The sequence below is a fragment of the Monodelphis domestica genome, chromosome 1 (assembly GCF_027887165.1).
Source record: "Monodelphis domestica isolate mMonDom1 chromosome 1, mMonDom1.pri, whole genome shotgun sequence".
In the NCBI taxonomy this organism is placed as follows: Eukaryota; Metazoa; Chordata; class Mammalia; order Didelphimorphia; family Didelphidae; genus Monodelphis; species Monodelphis domestica.
In genome coordinates this window covers 748,151,694-748,168,090 of record NC_077227.1, presented here as the reverse complement: position 1 = coordinate 748,168,090, position 16,397 = coordinate 748,151,694, and positions in this window count along the sequence as shown.

Here is a 16,397-nt window from a genome sequence, read left to right as displayed (position 1 = left end):
TAGGTAGGCACCAGGGAATCTAAGGACAACAAGGGAATAGTCATTACCTTCATAGGTCTTAAAATCTACTGTGGGAACAGCTCCTCCATGCAGAGCCGTGCATTGTTAAGATACACTTTGAGATCAAAGCAGCATCACATCTGGGGAACCTGGAGTTGTCTTCATGGATGAGCTAATACCTGAACTAAAGCTTAAAGAGAAAGAAAGTTTAGAAAAGGGGAAAAGTTGTGGGGAACAAAACCATCTCAGGCATAGAAAGGCGACATTTGGGAAGCATCTCACAGTCTAATTTAATGATAATCCAATACATGAAGATACATGATATAAGACAAGGTTGGAAAGGTAGATTAGACAAAGTGAAAGCTCATCTCAGAGGGTATTGAATGTCAATCTGAGGACTTTGCCGTTTATTCTCTTCTCTTAACAGTGCATATTGTATTGTCAATTTGGTCTGCTTCAGAAAGGAGTTCTTGGTTGGCAAGAATAAATACAATGAATACTTGTGCTCTCTAGGATATAGCAGTGATTGGCTTGTAGAAAACACTTGACAAATACAAATATCTCAAAAGAACAAAACCTCTAAGCTGGAAGGTATCCCTGAGGATGTTGGGTCTAATGCATATGTGGCACATAATCACCAGATTCCACTGCTTTTGTGCAATTGGGAATGGAGGAAGGGGATATCAAATGATTACTCTTCATCAAACAGAATGGGTCATTCATTTAACCAATTAACATTTTACTCAATGACACTATTTGTGACTGACTGATTTAGATGCATAGAATTTAGAGTTACAATTAATAATTTATTAAATGCCTTTTGCTAAAAAGAAAGGCAAAACCTTCTATATAACTGAAAGTAGATATTACACAGAACAATAAGGAAGGAAGCACATGATGGGTGTGAGCAGCCTGTAACATAGGAACAATGAGGAACTTTAATGTAAGCCAAAAATCAAGGCTATAATTAAGGGATTGGTTGGAAAGGAAAGAAGAGCCGGTCATGTAATAAGAGAGATTACAGGTTGTTTTCAGAGTGCTTCTCAAGTACCCTCACATTGTTGGGAGAAAGCAAAGAGGGCTTCCACTAAAGTAAGTGTATGCTTCGTGGTGAACTTATGAGATGTTGTGAATGTGAGTTCCAAAGGCTGGGTAGCCATGGATGTGCTATGATTTGCTTCATTATTTTAGTATTTTGGTAATGCTTTATTTTCCCCCAGTTGCATTTAAAACAATTTTTAGCATTAAATTTCTGACATTTTGAATTCCAGATTCTCTTCCCTCCTTCCCTTATCTCTGAGATAGTAAATAATTTGATATTCACTATTGCTATGCAATTGCAGAAAACATGTCTTCATATTCCTCATGTTATGGAAGGAGATACATAAAAACAATGAAGTGAAGAAGGGTCTGCTTTGATCTACATTTAGACTGAATCAGTTCTTTCTCTAGAGGAGGACAGAATTTTTCATCCTGACTGTGTCATTCATGGTTGTTCATTGGGTGATATTGATGTTACTGTATACAATGTTCTTCTAGTTCTCCTTCCTTCACTCTATATAAGTTTTTGTATGTATTGGCAGGTTTTTCTGAAATGTTATATGTGTCAGCAAAGGGAATCCACAAAATCATTGAGGCACCAGATCCAAATGGCATGATTAAGTGTTTTAAGTGGCAGGTAATGAGAATGAATTTTAAAATGAACATACAAAAAGTCCTTTCCTCAAGGAGCTTATATTCTATTAGAGGAGCTCTTAGAGATTACCTGATTGTAGCAACAAAATTTACTATTTGTGTGGATATCAATATTTCTATCTCTTTTGCTTCCTACCTACCTACCTACTCAATATATCTATTTGTCTATTTGTTCCTATTTGTGAAGTCTCCAGGTGTAACGACTTTTTGTGCCACTGGACCCAGGCTTCCAAGGCCGAGAGAGTGGGACTGTCTCTGTGCATCGGCTTTTCCACTTAAATCTCCTTCACACACAAGTGTCTTTGTGCACACTCGTCTATACTCCATAGATGAAAACGCACAATGACAATTGTCATCCTCGGTTACCGAGAGACTACTACTACTATTTGTTTGTTCATCCATCCATTCATCCTTCCATTCATCCATCCATCCACCCACCCATCTATCTATATCTCTGCCTGCCTGATGGTCAGTTGGTCTGTATAATGTATGTATCTAAATTCCTCTATGACCACAAGTTTCCTCATCTCTGTGGAAAAGGTGATTGGAGACTAGAATCTGTAGACCCTGATAGAATGCCCACTAAAGAGTCCTCCACTGAGGGTAAGGGAAGGTTACTCTGACTCTTTATAACATAATATTATGGCTTGTAACTTCCAGAAGATTATGGAGTCAGGAAAGGGGACATTTTATCAGCCTGGAGATGCTGATCCTCTGTGACCCACTTCCCAGAAAAATGTGCAAAAATGACCTGTGCTTATACTATTTAATAGCTAAGACAAAGGGCTGTTGGGAGGATCAGCCAAAATCTGATAATAGAAAACCAAAATGTGGATTATTATTATTAAAACCCCAAATTATCAAAACAAAAAGATAATTACTAGCATCCATGGTACCTAGGCTAGTACTATGTATAGAGTAGACAAGCAAGAAATCTTTACTGATTTTCACTATGCATGATTACAAGAGTTTTTGTTCCTATAAAATCCCACAAACTCTGACTTCTTGAGCAATGTGACCTCTGGTACATGTATGCCCAAGAGAATGAAAATCAATTCAAGATTAATTTCTTAAGGGCCTTCGAGACACCACACAAACAAAAAGAATCCATCTCAGAGACTCTGGTCAAAGATGTAGCAATTGCTTGACTTCTTACACCCCTAAATTTTTATGTGGCCTTTGTGTCCCAAACCTTCAGCAGTTTGTAGCATGGGTTGACAGCTTCTTCCAAACTTTTCATTAGAATATGCTGCTGATCAGAAAAGAAAATTAAATAAAAAATACTCTCAAATGACCAAATAGACCTCAGATCACATTTATATGGGATTACTTTCCAGCACTGCAGATCAAAGCATAGCCTATCCATGTTCACAGATCCTGTGTGACCTTCAAATGTTCCACACAAAGAATCAACCCCATATGCTAGAGGAAAACCTTGATTTCTACTGCTAATGTTAGGAAGCCATTTGGACACTTTAATTCTTGTGTAGAAAAAGAAAAAGAAAAAGAAATTTGGAAATGCCCAAATCCCTCAAACAGGGGATGCTAAAGGCAGGGCAGATCTCAGGAAGAGGTCACTACACTAATCTCAGAACTCTCCACATTTTAATAATTCAGACCCAAGGACAACTTTCCTAATGAGGAATTTCCCTGTTCTTAGTAGCTTCCTTTTCAATATGGTGTGTGAAGGAATATTACTGAACCACTGGAGTAGATCAGTGGGTCCTTGAGTTCACAGTTCCTCCTTAGTTGAAGAGATGAATAAAGGTCATAGAATGCCCCCCACCAAATGTCCGAAATCAAGGATAGGAACACAAAAATTCAATCTTTAAACCAATCCACTAATCAGAAAACAAAAAAAGTTGATTATTTTTCTCTAAAAATTTTGGTTTTCTTTCAACATTTAATTAAATTAAATTCATTTTATTCTAATTAATTAATTTACATAGTGGAAAAGGTCACATCCCACTCAGCATCCTGGCATCATGAAAATATTATAACTCTCTTTAAATATTAAATATCATTATTTTGTCATAATAGCCTTCCTTCTAAAATTTGCAAATATCAATCATTGCATAACAGTCCTTGCTAAATATCTGGCTTAGTAATAAAAATTATCTATATTCCTTTACCTCTTTATTTTTAACCAAGTTCTTTTCTCATGCTGGTAACTGAGTGAATTTGGAAGTAAATATGTCTTTTCTTTTAAACCTAAATTTTTATGAATAAAACTAATGTTAAGAAAAATAGTTATTTCCTCATGAATCAGAAATCTTAGATCAATTAAGTGACTTATCCTGCATTTTGTATATTGTGACAAGTCCCAATATCCCTAAAATTTGTTTTTCCCTACCAACAATCTATTCTAACTTTTGTCTCTAACACCTTTTTTGGAGGATCACTCAAATAGCTTTTATTTCATTTATCTACGATATTGATAGATGTGAGTTTGTCAGAATGTATATGTGTATATACATATATACCATATACATGTATGAACGTAAACACGTGTATGCCAGATTATAAATTAAGATGTTAGGGTTATCTTGAAAATAACTTGACCTCACAGACCAATGAAAGAGTCTTGAGAACCACAGCCCAACAGATTGTAGTGCTTGTCATGAAGAAACTTTGAGGAGGGAGAATTTTCATCTTAATGCAGGAATCATGAGAATCAGTTATGCCAAATGTATTTTGAATTTAATAAATAGGGGAATGTATCCAGATACATTTCAAAGTTGGGAAGATCCTCAGGGATTATCATCTCTGATTCATTTCCAAAAAATAATCTTGCTTTCTTGCCTCTGATTAATGACTTTCTGTGATGGGAAATCTATACCTGAATTTGCCTCTTTACCATTGTACCCATTTTTCCTAGATAGGATCTTTGGTTATCAGATCATGTCTATTTCCTTTCCCATGTCATAGCTATTTCCATGCTACAAGACAGTTCTTAGGGCCACTTAAGATTTTTCTCCTCCAATCTAACCTCTCCAACTGCCTTCAGCACATCCTTAGATGGCAGGTCTTTGAGGTCCTTTCAGTGTCTGATGTGTGAATAATATTACTTGTTAATTTTATGCCCATGGTTTTTATTAATAACAAAACAAAACTTAGATTAGTCATTTGGGGAGCCAAAAGGACCAGTGTGAGCCTTTCATTTTATAGATGAGAATTCCAAGGCCAAGGGAGGTTAATTGATTTGGCAAAGGTCATAGAGCTTACATGCTGAGCTGATACTTGCTACCATATCTTTATGGCACATTATATTATTGGGAAAAAAGCATTTGATGTTAACAACAATGCATTAAATGTCCCTTTCCACTATTATGAGAAAGAAATTATTTTCTTACCATTTCTTTTTTGGAAAATAAAATTAAGAGGACAAATGTTTGCATATGGGTGTATGGTAAAGTAATGAGGTAAAGAAAAGGGGAGGATAAAATTTGATCAAATATCCTTTCCTTTCTTTTTTTCTATTGATTTCACCCCCTGCATGCTTTTTCTGCCTAAGTATACAGAAATAGAAGCTTTGCACCTTTAAGAAGTATTTTGTTTGTATGTTTTCTATTTCCTGGAGGCTTGAGGCTCTTTCCATGTCATTTTCACCTTACCAATGCCTGGGAAGGATACTGAAGCAGCAGTTTACAAATCATGTTTGTTTGGTAGTAAAGCCAAATCCATACAAACAACAAAGCAAGCTTCTGCCTGACAGTTTCCTGATTTATGGAGCACAAGCCTCCAAGTGATAGTAGCTTAGTCCATCAAGCGATGCATAAATTTTGTGACTGTTTCCAAATCTAAACAACCAAAAGGTTTCTTATTTTCTAGGAGGATAAATATGTGGAGAGGTAGGGGAATTAGGAGGGGACTCCATTCTTATCTCCAGAGCCATGTAATAGAATTGTACATGTCATCATAACTCAAGCATCAAAACAAAGACCACCCTTTTATCTTTGGCCTTGGAAAGGTGTGCTATATAATTCTTTTAATATATTGGGTTGTAGAGCAGGAAAAATAGACTTAGAGCTTTCTATAAATAATAGCATCTTCTCTAGAATAAGATGGAATGCAAAATATTTCATTGCGAAATTATCAATACAACCATTGAATATTTCCTATATTTCCAAAGTTGAAAGTATCTAGAGTTAATGCTAATGTTTGGATTCCCTGAGGAGGGAGGAATAACTACAAGAAGCTACTGTCATTGATTAGTTCTGTGATATGGGCCAGTTACCCAGATTTTGTTCTTTTCATCCATGGAATGAGAATTCTGATATCTAGAACACTTACCATAAAAGACAACATATAAAAAATAGTGCTTTTTAAGTCTTAAAAGGTACTATGTAAATTTTAGTTATTGCTTTTGTTGTTGTTATTATTATCATTGTAAATGATATTAGCCTCCTATTCATAAAGACCTGCGTTAAGTCCTTCTTCTGATACATAGTCCACAAGATCAGGGCCAAGCCAAATCACTTTATCTCTCCATGTTCCAGGCAATTTTTAAGCCTCCTTTCCAGATGAGATTGTAAGCTCTTTGAGGGAAGTTTGCCTTGCTTTTATATTGACATACCTATTACTGAGCACATTGCTGAACTAATGTAAAATGTTTTATGAATTCTCACTCTTTCTCATTGTCTATCTCTTCCTCCCCATTTCTCTTCTTCCTTCATTCTCCCTCCTTCTCTTTCTGTCCCTCACCCATTCCTTCTTCTTCCCTTTCTCTTTGTATCTCTTTTTTTCTCTCCCCCCTCTCTCTCTCTGTATCTATATTTCTGTTTATGTGTCTCTGTTTCTCTGTGTCCACTATCTGTTTGCCTCTCTCTCTCTCTCTCTCTCTCTCTCTCTCTCTCTCTCTCTCTCTCTCTCTCTCTCTCTCTCTCTCTCTCTCTCTCTCTCTCTCTCTCTCTCTCTCTCCCCTCTCCCCCTCCCCATTATAGTAAGGAGACTACTTGCCCCATCTCATACTAAATGTACTAAATGGGTGTTATGAACCCATTCACATTTAAAATGGAGACTTATGGGTCTTCAATTGCTGGCCACTATTCTCAGCTACTTCATTTCCTTTCCTGAGCACAGATCAAATAATTGTTGATCTTAAGAACAGATATTTCTAACATTGCAGGTTAACTTCTGTGTAATTTCAGATTTGAAAGTCCTGACAGGGAGAGACACTTGGACAAGTCAAGCTTATACCAAGTCTCTATAATGTCACCTGGAATTTCTGAGTGCTTGTCTTAGAAAATTCACGATAGCTTTAATGTTTCATGAGGGAGCATCATGAACAATAACATTGTTTTGTAGTTTTTGAATGTTTTCATATAAATTGTGACTTCTTTTTGACATTTTTGGTTGCATGAGATGTAATCTCTCTCATAACTGATATCCATATAAGAATTGAGTATCTGTGCATGAAAGAACCCTATTACCTTCGCATAGGGAAATCTTTGTCACAAGCTATACCTTTGAGATTTTCATGAAGTTTAAAACTAGAGGTTAGTGTGATGATTATCTAAGATAATGCATCAATTGTTGTTTATTTTTTAATATTGAAGCATCATATTAATATTGAATTAATCTACCTTCCGCTTACATCACTCCAGTACCTCAGACGTTATATTTTCAATTTTTAATTGTCTTTTTCCTTGCTGGCACATGGATATACTTTAGGGTATATTGAGCACTAGTGATGTTCAAGGGACAAATGATTTACATTTCTTTTCTGTGCTATTGTTCTCCGGTCCACTTTTCTAATCCATACACTCCCTTTCATTTATTATTTTATGTATTTACTTCTTTTTCATCTAGAAATTTATTTCACTTTTTGAAAGTTAAAAAAAACAACCAAATATCAATAATGACAACAACAACTACAACAAACATAGTAAGAGGCAGCTAGGTGGATTAGTAGAGAACAAGACCTGGAAACTCGAGGTCTAGGGTTTAAATCTAGTCTTAGACACTTCTGAGCTGTCTGTCCTTGGACAAGTCAATTAACCACTGTTGCTGTACCCTTACCACTTTTCTGCCTTGGAAGCAATGTTTATTGTTGATCCTAAGACGGAAGGTAAAGGGTTTTTTTGTTGTTGTTGTTGTTGTTTAAATGTTCTAAAACATAATCCAAAATGGTGGTCATGATGCCTTTTCTCCAGATGTGATTCTCTTTCATAGAATGTCTTATCTTAAAATATGGATAAACACAATAATGGAATGTGGCAGGCATGACTGCCTAAGTTTGAGGAGAGTCCAAGAGTCCTTGTTAGTAGAGGGAAAGAGTTTGAACCAAGAACACACATACACACACACACACACACACACACATACACACACACACACGCACACACATACAGCTCCAGTGCCTCTATCCTCTTTTGTATTATTCATTTATTAAATGGATTGTGCCCCTTACAGGGCAGGTCAGGAGCTCAGCATCTGAGTTTCATACAGAGGGAGAAGCTAAAAGTCTATGTAGTGTCATGAGGGCAGAGAAAACTAACTGTTTCTTTACACCAAAGGTAAACTCTGAAGCTCATTACCCTTGGAAAGAGATACCAAAGGCTTGACAATAGAACTAGGCTTAAGTCTGATTTAGCAAAGTTCCTGGATGATAAATCTATTATATTGAGCCATCCCAAAAGCCTTTAACCCCAAATGGTCTTTTTCTCTTCAGTTTGCTTTTTTGCACACTGAATCTCTCTCAGGCTCTTTTCACATCCCACCTCGTCTAATACACAACCATATATATGACATATTGCCCTTCTAATGAAGAGGGAATAGATATTTGTTACTTAAACCCAGAAGGAAGAATGGGAAATAGGGATCATTCAATCATGTATGTGGAGGTGAACACACCCTCAGAGACCAGCTGTCAATTCCAACTACTGTGTTCTCCATGAGATGGAATGGAGGCCCAGTCATGACCAAAGACCCAGAGAAGTCAGATTGGAAGCTGGTTCCATTGTTCTTTCTGTGAAAATGGAAACAAAAGGATGTATTAATGTGGATATGTCTGTGTTTGTGTTTATCTGTACATGCCTCCATGTCTATATATCCATATATGGAATGAAATGGAAATCACTTTAAAAGACTGATATATATATATATATATATATATATATATATATATATATATATATATATATATATATATATATAAATTTAAGGACGCCAAGGAATTCAGCTATGTAATTCCTAAATGAAAACTCACGTCAGCAGTCAACCTTTTATGGAGTTTTTAATTACTAACAAGAGGAAGAAAGGTATTAGAGGGAGAGAGAGAGAGAGAGAGAGGGAGAGAGAGAGAGAGAGAGAGAGAGAGAGAGAGAGAGAGAGAGAGAGAGAGAGAGAGAGAGAGAGAGAGAGAGAGAGAGAGAGAGAGAGAGAGAGAGAGAGAAAGGGGAGAGAAGGGAAGAGGGTTTAAATACCCACTCTGCTTAGGCTGGGCCAAAGGCCCAAGGCCTTGGATAGCCGAGGCAAAGAAAAGAGATCAGTCCCTATCACTCACATGACCAAAATGGAGAAACAGTCTCAGGGCCTCCACTCGAAGCACCAGGCTCCAATTCCCACCCTCATCCTCCACACAGGAAGTTCCCAGACTCCTCTGCTGTCCTCTACCTCACTTCCTGTGTCTCACCTGTGCCAATGGTGGCTCTATCTTAACCCAGGACTGCCCAGAGGTCTGTCCTTTTTGCACGTGTCTGTTGAAGGTCATATTCTCAAATAATTAAATCTTGAGCTTTTGCTGCAGCCCTTCCTAAATCTTGTTACCCTGAGTAGGGTGGAGATTGTAGTTTCTAAGCCCTGATTCTGTCATTCCAAGTATCTCTATAGTTATTGATCAGGAAATAGCCAAATCCCATCTTCTAAAGAATGGTTTGAACAAGGTTGAGTAGTTTTGAAATTCCCAATGGGAAGGGAGGAGATTTTTGGATAACTATGTGAATTTTTTAAGAGTCTCCAAATGATTATAGACTTTCATTTGTCCTAAAAGGAAATGAGCTGCTCCACAATCCAATAAATTATCCAGCATTGTAAGTATATAAATGGGGGCAAAATGGTTAACGTAAGTCCTTTGAGAAATGGGGAATAACCACTTGACAGAAATCTTAGAAATATACACACACATTCATTCACATATTTACACAAAACACACATGTACAACTTTTATGTCTATACATGCACATAAGCAGATATACATGTATATGTGACTATAAATTGATTAGAAATAATGCTGAATAGCTATTTTTAAATCCTATTTCATTTCATTTTTATATTTCTAGGGTCTACTGAGAGTATATCCCTAGTTGCAAGAGCATTCAACTTAGGGTCAGGAATGCCTGGTTTCAAAAACTACCTCTCACAGAGTGACCTTAGACAACCTAGAAGTCTCTAAGTTGTCTATGAGTCTTTAAGTGTAGAAATAAATACAAGATGGAATCTAGATAGGTGTCTGGAACTCCCAGGTCATTGACCTATCAAAACATGTAATTCTACATGAACCATGTGGGTCCATGAACATAGTAGTTGTTTTAAACTCAAGACTGAAAAGCCCTGGTTTAGAATTCTGCCTTTGTACTTGCTAGTCATCTGACCCGATCAAGATACTTCACCTTACTGACATCAGTTTCTTCATATGTAAAAGGAGGACCCTAGAGTCAATAAGTTTTAAGACACTTCCAGCTTTTTCAAACTCTGGTCTTATAATACTATGGACATAATTACTATATAAGACAAGGGAAGGTATTTAATATTTTTTAAACCCTTACCTTCTGTCTTGGAGTCAATACTGTGTATTGGCTCCAAGGCAGAAGAGTGGTAAGGACTAGGCAATGGGGGTTAAGTGACTTGGCCAGGGTCACACAGCTATGAAGTGGGTAAGGCCAGATTTGAACCTAGGACCTCCCATCTCTAGGTCTGTTTCTCAATCCACTGAGCTACCCAACTGCCCCAGGAAGGTATTTAATATTACTAAGAACCAGTTAATTTTTTATATAACATCACAAAACATCTTTCTTCTCTTTTTCCTTCCATTCTTAATTTGAGGCTCTTAAAGATTAGTACATAACTGAAAAATTGAGAGCATAAGGAAAGAGGCAAAAGACAGGAGCTTACAGTCTAATGGGGGAGGCAGCACACAAACACCTTTCTAAAAAGCAAGCTATAAGCAGAATTAATAGTAAATAATTAATGGAAGGAAGGCATTACAGTTGAGAGGGGCTGGGCAGGCTTCTTGTAGAAGTTGGGATTTTAGATGGGTCTTAAAGGAAGCCAAAGAAGTTATTAGTTGGTGTGGAGGAGGGAGAGCATTCCATGCAAGGGGGACACACAGGCAGAACAAATGCTTAAGGGTCTTCTTTGTGAAGAGCCAAGAGGCCAGTATCAATGAGTCAAAGAATACATGTTGTGGGGTAAGTCAGGAGAAGACTGGAGAGGTACCAGGGGCTAAATAATGAAGGGCTTTGAATGGGTGGCAAACGTGCAGTTCGTATTTGTTCCTAGGGGCAAAAGGAAGACACAGGAGTTTATTTTGCAGAATAATGACATAAATGGACTTGAATTTTAGGAAAATCACTCCAGTAATTTATTGTAGGATGGGTTGGAATGGGGAGAGCCACGAAGCAGTAAGATTCATGAGCAATTAGTGTGATAGACCCTACATGAGGAAAACTACTGTGCTGTGAGCAATGATGAGCAGGATGATAATTTTGGAATAACCTGAATAGCTTTACATGAACTGATGCAAAGTGAAGTGAGCAGAACCAAAAGAAGGTTGTACACAATGGAAAGCAATGTTTTTCAAAGAACATCTATGGATAATCTAGTTATTCTCCAAAACACAGTGATCCAATACAATTCCAGCTATAATACATTCATACATGTATATATGTTGATTAGAGAGAAGTACTGTTATCATTCCCATTTAGTAGATAAAGGAATCAAAGTAGACCAAGATTTACTAGTTGCTTCACTAGGAAATATTTAAGGCCATATTTGTACTTAGGGTTTCCTGACTCCAAGACCAGTGCTATAGCCATTGAACCTTTCTACAAAATTTTCCTACTAGGAAACCACAAGACCCTTAAAAATGGAAAATATATATATATATATATATATATATATATATATATATATATATATAATTTTCATTTTGTTCACAGTACCTAATAAGAGTGCCTAGCACATATGAAGTACTTTATAAATCTGTTAAATGAATGAATACAGAATGAAAAACAACTATGTGAGAATAAGTTACTGAGTAATTTAATTTTTTTAACCCTCACCTTCTGTCTTGGAACCAGTATTGGTTGCAATGCAGAAGAGTGCTAAGGACTAGGCAATGGGGGTTAAGTGACTTGCCCAGGGTCACACAACTGGGAAATGTCTGAGGCCACATTTGAACCCAGGACTTCCCATCTCTGGGCCTGGCTCTCAATCCACTGACCCACCAAGCTGCCCCCAGTTACTGAGTAATTTAAAAACAGCTCATCATTAGGGAAATTCAGAAAAACAATTTCCTACTTAAATGAAAAATAGATAAATTTATTAAATTGTCTCTTTTGGTGTTTACTTAAAGGTAAGCCTGAAATATTTTTTGGATTTTCCAGCTTGATCTTGAAGTTCTATATTTTAGTAGTGCAGGTTTTATGATCCAAGTCCTTATTCTTTAAAAACATCAGTGAAAACCATCTGTTATTAAAGCTGGAAATTGCTCCTTGTAATTGGGAATAAAAAAAAAATCCAAAGGGATATGTAGGAGGCCATCAATTGCACGCCGTAGTTTCTATTTTACCAACTTAATGTTGTTATTTTCATTAAATGGTCACGGGTGTAATTTTAGTTATTGAATCAACATGATGACCCAGTTTAAAAAAGTTCAATGGGAAGGAAATAGATATTTAATTATCTCCAATGATTGCTTTAGAAAGTGAACTGTGATCATAAATGTAATTTAACATAAATGTAGCTGCCAAGTCAGCATACGACTGAAGGAACAGCCGACTCTCTCTATGACACTTAACTTTTTCTGGGTGAAATATACCCAATACTTGTTTTGACAGTTATGGAGCTCTCTGGAGTCCTTTTATGATGGCAAGAAATAGAATGATTATGTACAAATAATTTGGATCATTTTAAAACAAATTTCATTTTTATTTCAAAGTGAATTTTTCATTCTGGATTCAAATGACATTTCAAAAGTCAGGAAAATGCAACTGAGTTTGATTTTTGAGAGACAGTATCCTAGCTTTTGCTATTCTCATTTTCAAATGTCTCATATATATTGTTCATTGCAAAGTCTCCATGGCCCCTATTCACTTTCCCTTCCTTTATTTTTAGCTTCTCTATGTCAAGTCTCAAGTAGAAACAAGGTTCCCCTCTTCACCTTTACGTTTTCTGACCTCCTACTAGAAATGATCAATGCCTGTCAGCCCAGGATCTCCCAAACACAGCAAGATTTCGACAAATAGAGCACAGACCCAATGACTCTTGCCCTAATATTACAGTTAACTTGCCCTTTTAATTGGCTTGGATTTTCTTGATCTTTGACCTCCTGGAACCCTCTACCCTTCACCAACATTGAATCCCACTGTAGTTTTATTTGCTGTATCTGACCTTGATGCTTTGTTTCTCTAGAACTATAGCATTTTTAGCTCCCTCTTCATTAACTGGATTCCCAGTTTTGTGATGCAGCAGCTCCATCTTAAACATACTCCATTACAAATATCAAAAATTCAATCTTTATGCACTTTAATATCTATTATATATATATGTATACATATATATATAATATGTTTTCCAGAATACATTCATTTGTATGATTCTCTAGTTTGATTTGCCATCATCTCTTTTTAAATATAGAGATGTTTGGGTTTTTAGTTACTCCTATTCTTCCTTAGCAACTTAACATTGTATAATACACCCTCTAGATGCAAAAGAAACAGTCCATCCACACTAATTTCTTTTTGGAACAATTTTATATGAACATATTAAAATATCTACCAATTGATTACAAAACAAGGTCCAATACTTCATCATGGCATGAATTGATAAGATTGGTTTTAGGGCAAAAAAATGGGGAATTTTCCCTGGGATATAAAATTAGTAGAAGTTCCCTTCTTGACCCTCCCCATTCCCTGGGTGAGATCCTCCATGTCCAGTTGCATCTATCGTGACATCAACCTTATCCCAATGCATGTCTCCTCCACCCCTATGAACCTCCTCCCAGTCCCCATCCCACCTTGGAGCCTGCAGCAAAAGCTAACCTTTATATATAAAAGTTGGTTATCTCCTAATGCTATTACAATTGAATTATTCAATGTGTTGGGGAAAGGAGAAGGGGAAATTTGCTTTGGTATTTCCTCATGTGGCAGCCTCACTGTCAGTCCCACCTCTTGTCCTTTGCACTATAGTGTCTAAATTTTGGGCATTCCCTCCCCCATCTCTCCCCTTGTGTCTCTCTTTCTCCCTCTTCTTGCTCTCTCCTTCCCACCCTTTCTCAGCCTGTCCCAGATTTTTTGGGGGAAGGTGTCAGCTTATTAATTCAAATGTCTAAAATATTGCTACTATAATTGCTTGATCCTTTCTCATACTTTGTGACCCCATGGACTAGAGCTGGCCATTATCCATGAGGTTTTCTTGGAAAAGATTCTGAAGTAGTTTGCCATTTCCTTCACTGATGGATCATTTTTGTCAGACAATCAGATTAAGTGACTTACCAGGGCCACACACATGGGAAGTATCTGAGGATTAAACTCACGTTTTCCTGACTCCAGGCCTAGTGCTCTTAACCACTGAGTCACAGATGCTACTGCTATAACTACTATTATTACTACTGTACTTCCACTATGGCCACCACCACCATTACTACTATTAATACTCCTTAGCATTTATATATCACTTTAAAGTTAAGTATTATTTCATTTTATCTTCAAAATATTCATATGAAATGGGCATTATTATTAATCTCCCCATTTTACAGATAAGGGAATGAGGATGATAGTATTTAAGAGACTTTCCCATAATTACAAAGCTAGGAACTCTGTGAGGTATGATTTGATCTGAAACCTTCCTGACTTCAAATTTAATATTCTAGTCCTTAGCTGTAGAAGTTTACCTTTGCTGCCATACTACTCAGGTTATAAGTCCACAGACCTCATGTTTACAAGTATGTTGTGTCTTCAATCTTTGTGTCCCTTGAGGAAAGGCTGCTAGGGGAAGAGTTGAGTGCCTTCCAATTCCCCCAAAGCAATTACTTTCATCTGAACTAGCACAAGGTAACTTTCTACTTCTTCCATAAGTCCAGTGTTCCAAATTGGATAGAAGAACCTTCAGTGCAAAGGAGAACAATCCTCTTGTCTACTCCAGGCCTCCCATTTTCTCCTGTGCCTGTCCTTTAAGGGTAGGGGAATGGTTCCCTCCTCTCTGTAATAGGCATTCTCACATGTGATCATTTCCTTCACATCCCAGTGATTCTGAATTACTATAGATAATCATTCAAATCCCATCCTCCTACCAAACAGTTCCTCCTTCGCATCCCTTTCAATACTCCTCTCCCAAAGATCCACACTAATTCCAGTCATTTCATTGTCTGTGCCTTCTGAAATGCTTATTCCTTAGGCAACAAAAGTCCCTTCATATGAAATCGGTTCCTTTCCAAATCGTTCCTTCTACTAGCTCTAACTGAAACATGGCTTCAGCCCAATGTCACAACTTTCCTGGCCACTCTTTCAAGCATTGGTTGCACCTTTATATTCCTTAGTTCCCTGTTCAGGGCACTGGAGGAAGACTACTTCTTGTTCTCTCTTTGGCTACTCCAAGTTACTATTTACATCTAATAGCCCATCAAAAATCCTTGGAGCTATTTCTACTGGACCCTGATATCACTCTTTTTTCTCCCTCAATGAGTTTAGTTTCTGGCTTATCATTTTTCTCTTCTCTTCAATTCCTGCCATCATTCTAGGGAATTTCAATATGCATGTTGATCCTCTCTTACCCATTCCTAAACACTCAATTTCTCAACATATTTACCTCCCATGAATGACTCTCCTGCCTTACAGCTAAGCCACACATCCCTTTGGTCTTATGATCAGCCACAAATATAATACTTCCATGTTCAATAATTCTAAAATCCTATTATCCAAGATAATATATTGTCTTCCTACCACTAATTTTTTTTTTCTATCCCATGGCCCTAATCTTTTTTTAAACCTTTGCCTTCCATCTTGGAATCAATACTGTGTATTGGTTCCAAGGCAGAAGAGTTGTAAGGGCTAGGTAATGGGGGTCAAGTGACTTGCCAAGGATCATACAGCTAGAAAGTATCTGAGGCCAGATTGAACCCAGGATCTCCCATCTCTAGGCCTGGCTCCCAATCTCCTGAGTCACCCAGCTGCCCCTCCCCTCCATGGTCCTACTATTAATGGCACTGAACTTGGTGAACTAATTGAAGTATAAATTAGCTTCCTCTCTTTAATCTCTAGCCTTGTGCCTTGTGATTATGTTCAGCCAAGGCTTAACGTTGTATCACCCCCACCATTTATCATCTTCATTCCTACACAAGTGCTATCAAATGAAGATGAAGAAAATCATTTAACTGGGATTGGATTGACAACATTTTTTTTGTTACATAACTTCTCCTGATCCTCATTGCTACTAGTCAGTCCTATAAAACCTCTCTTATCAATTCCCTATCCCAGTTTCCA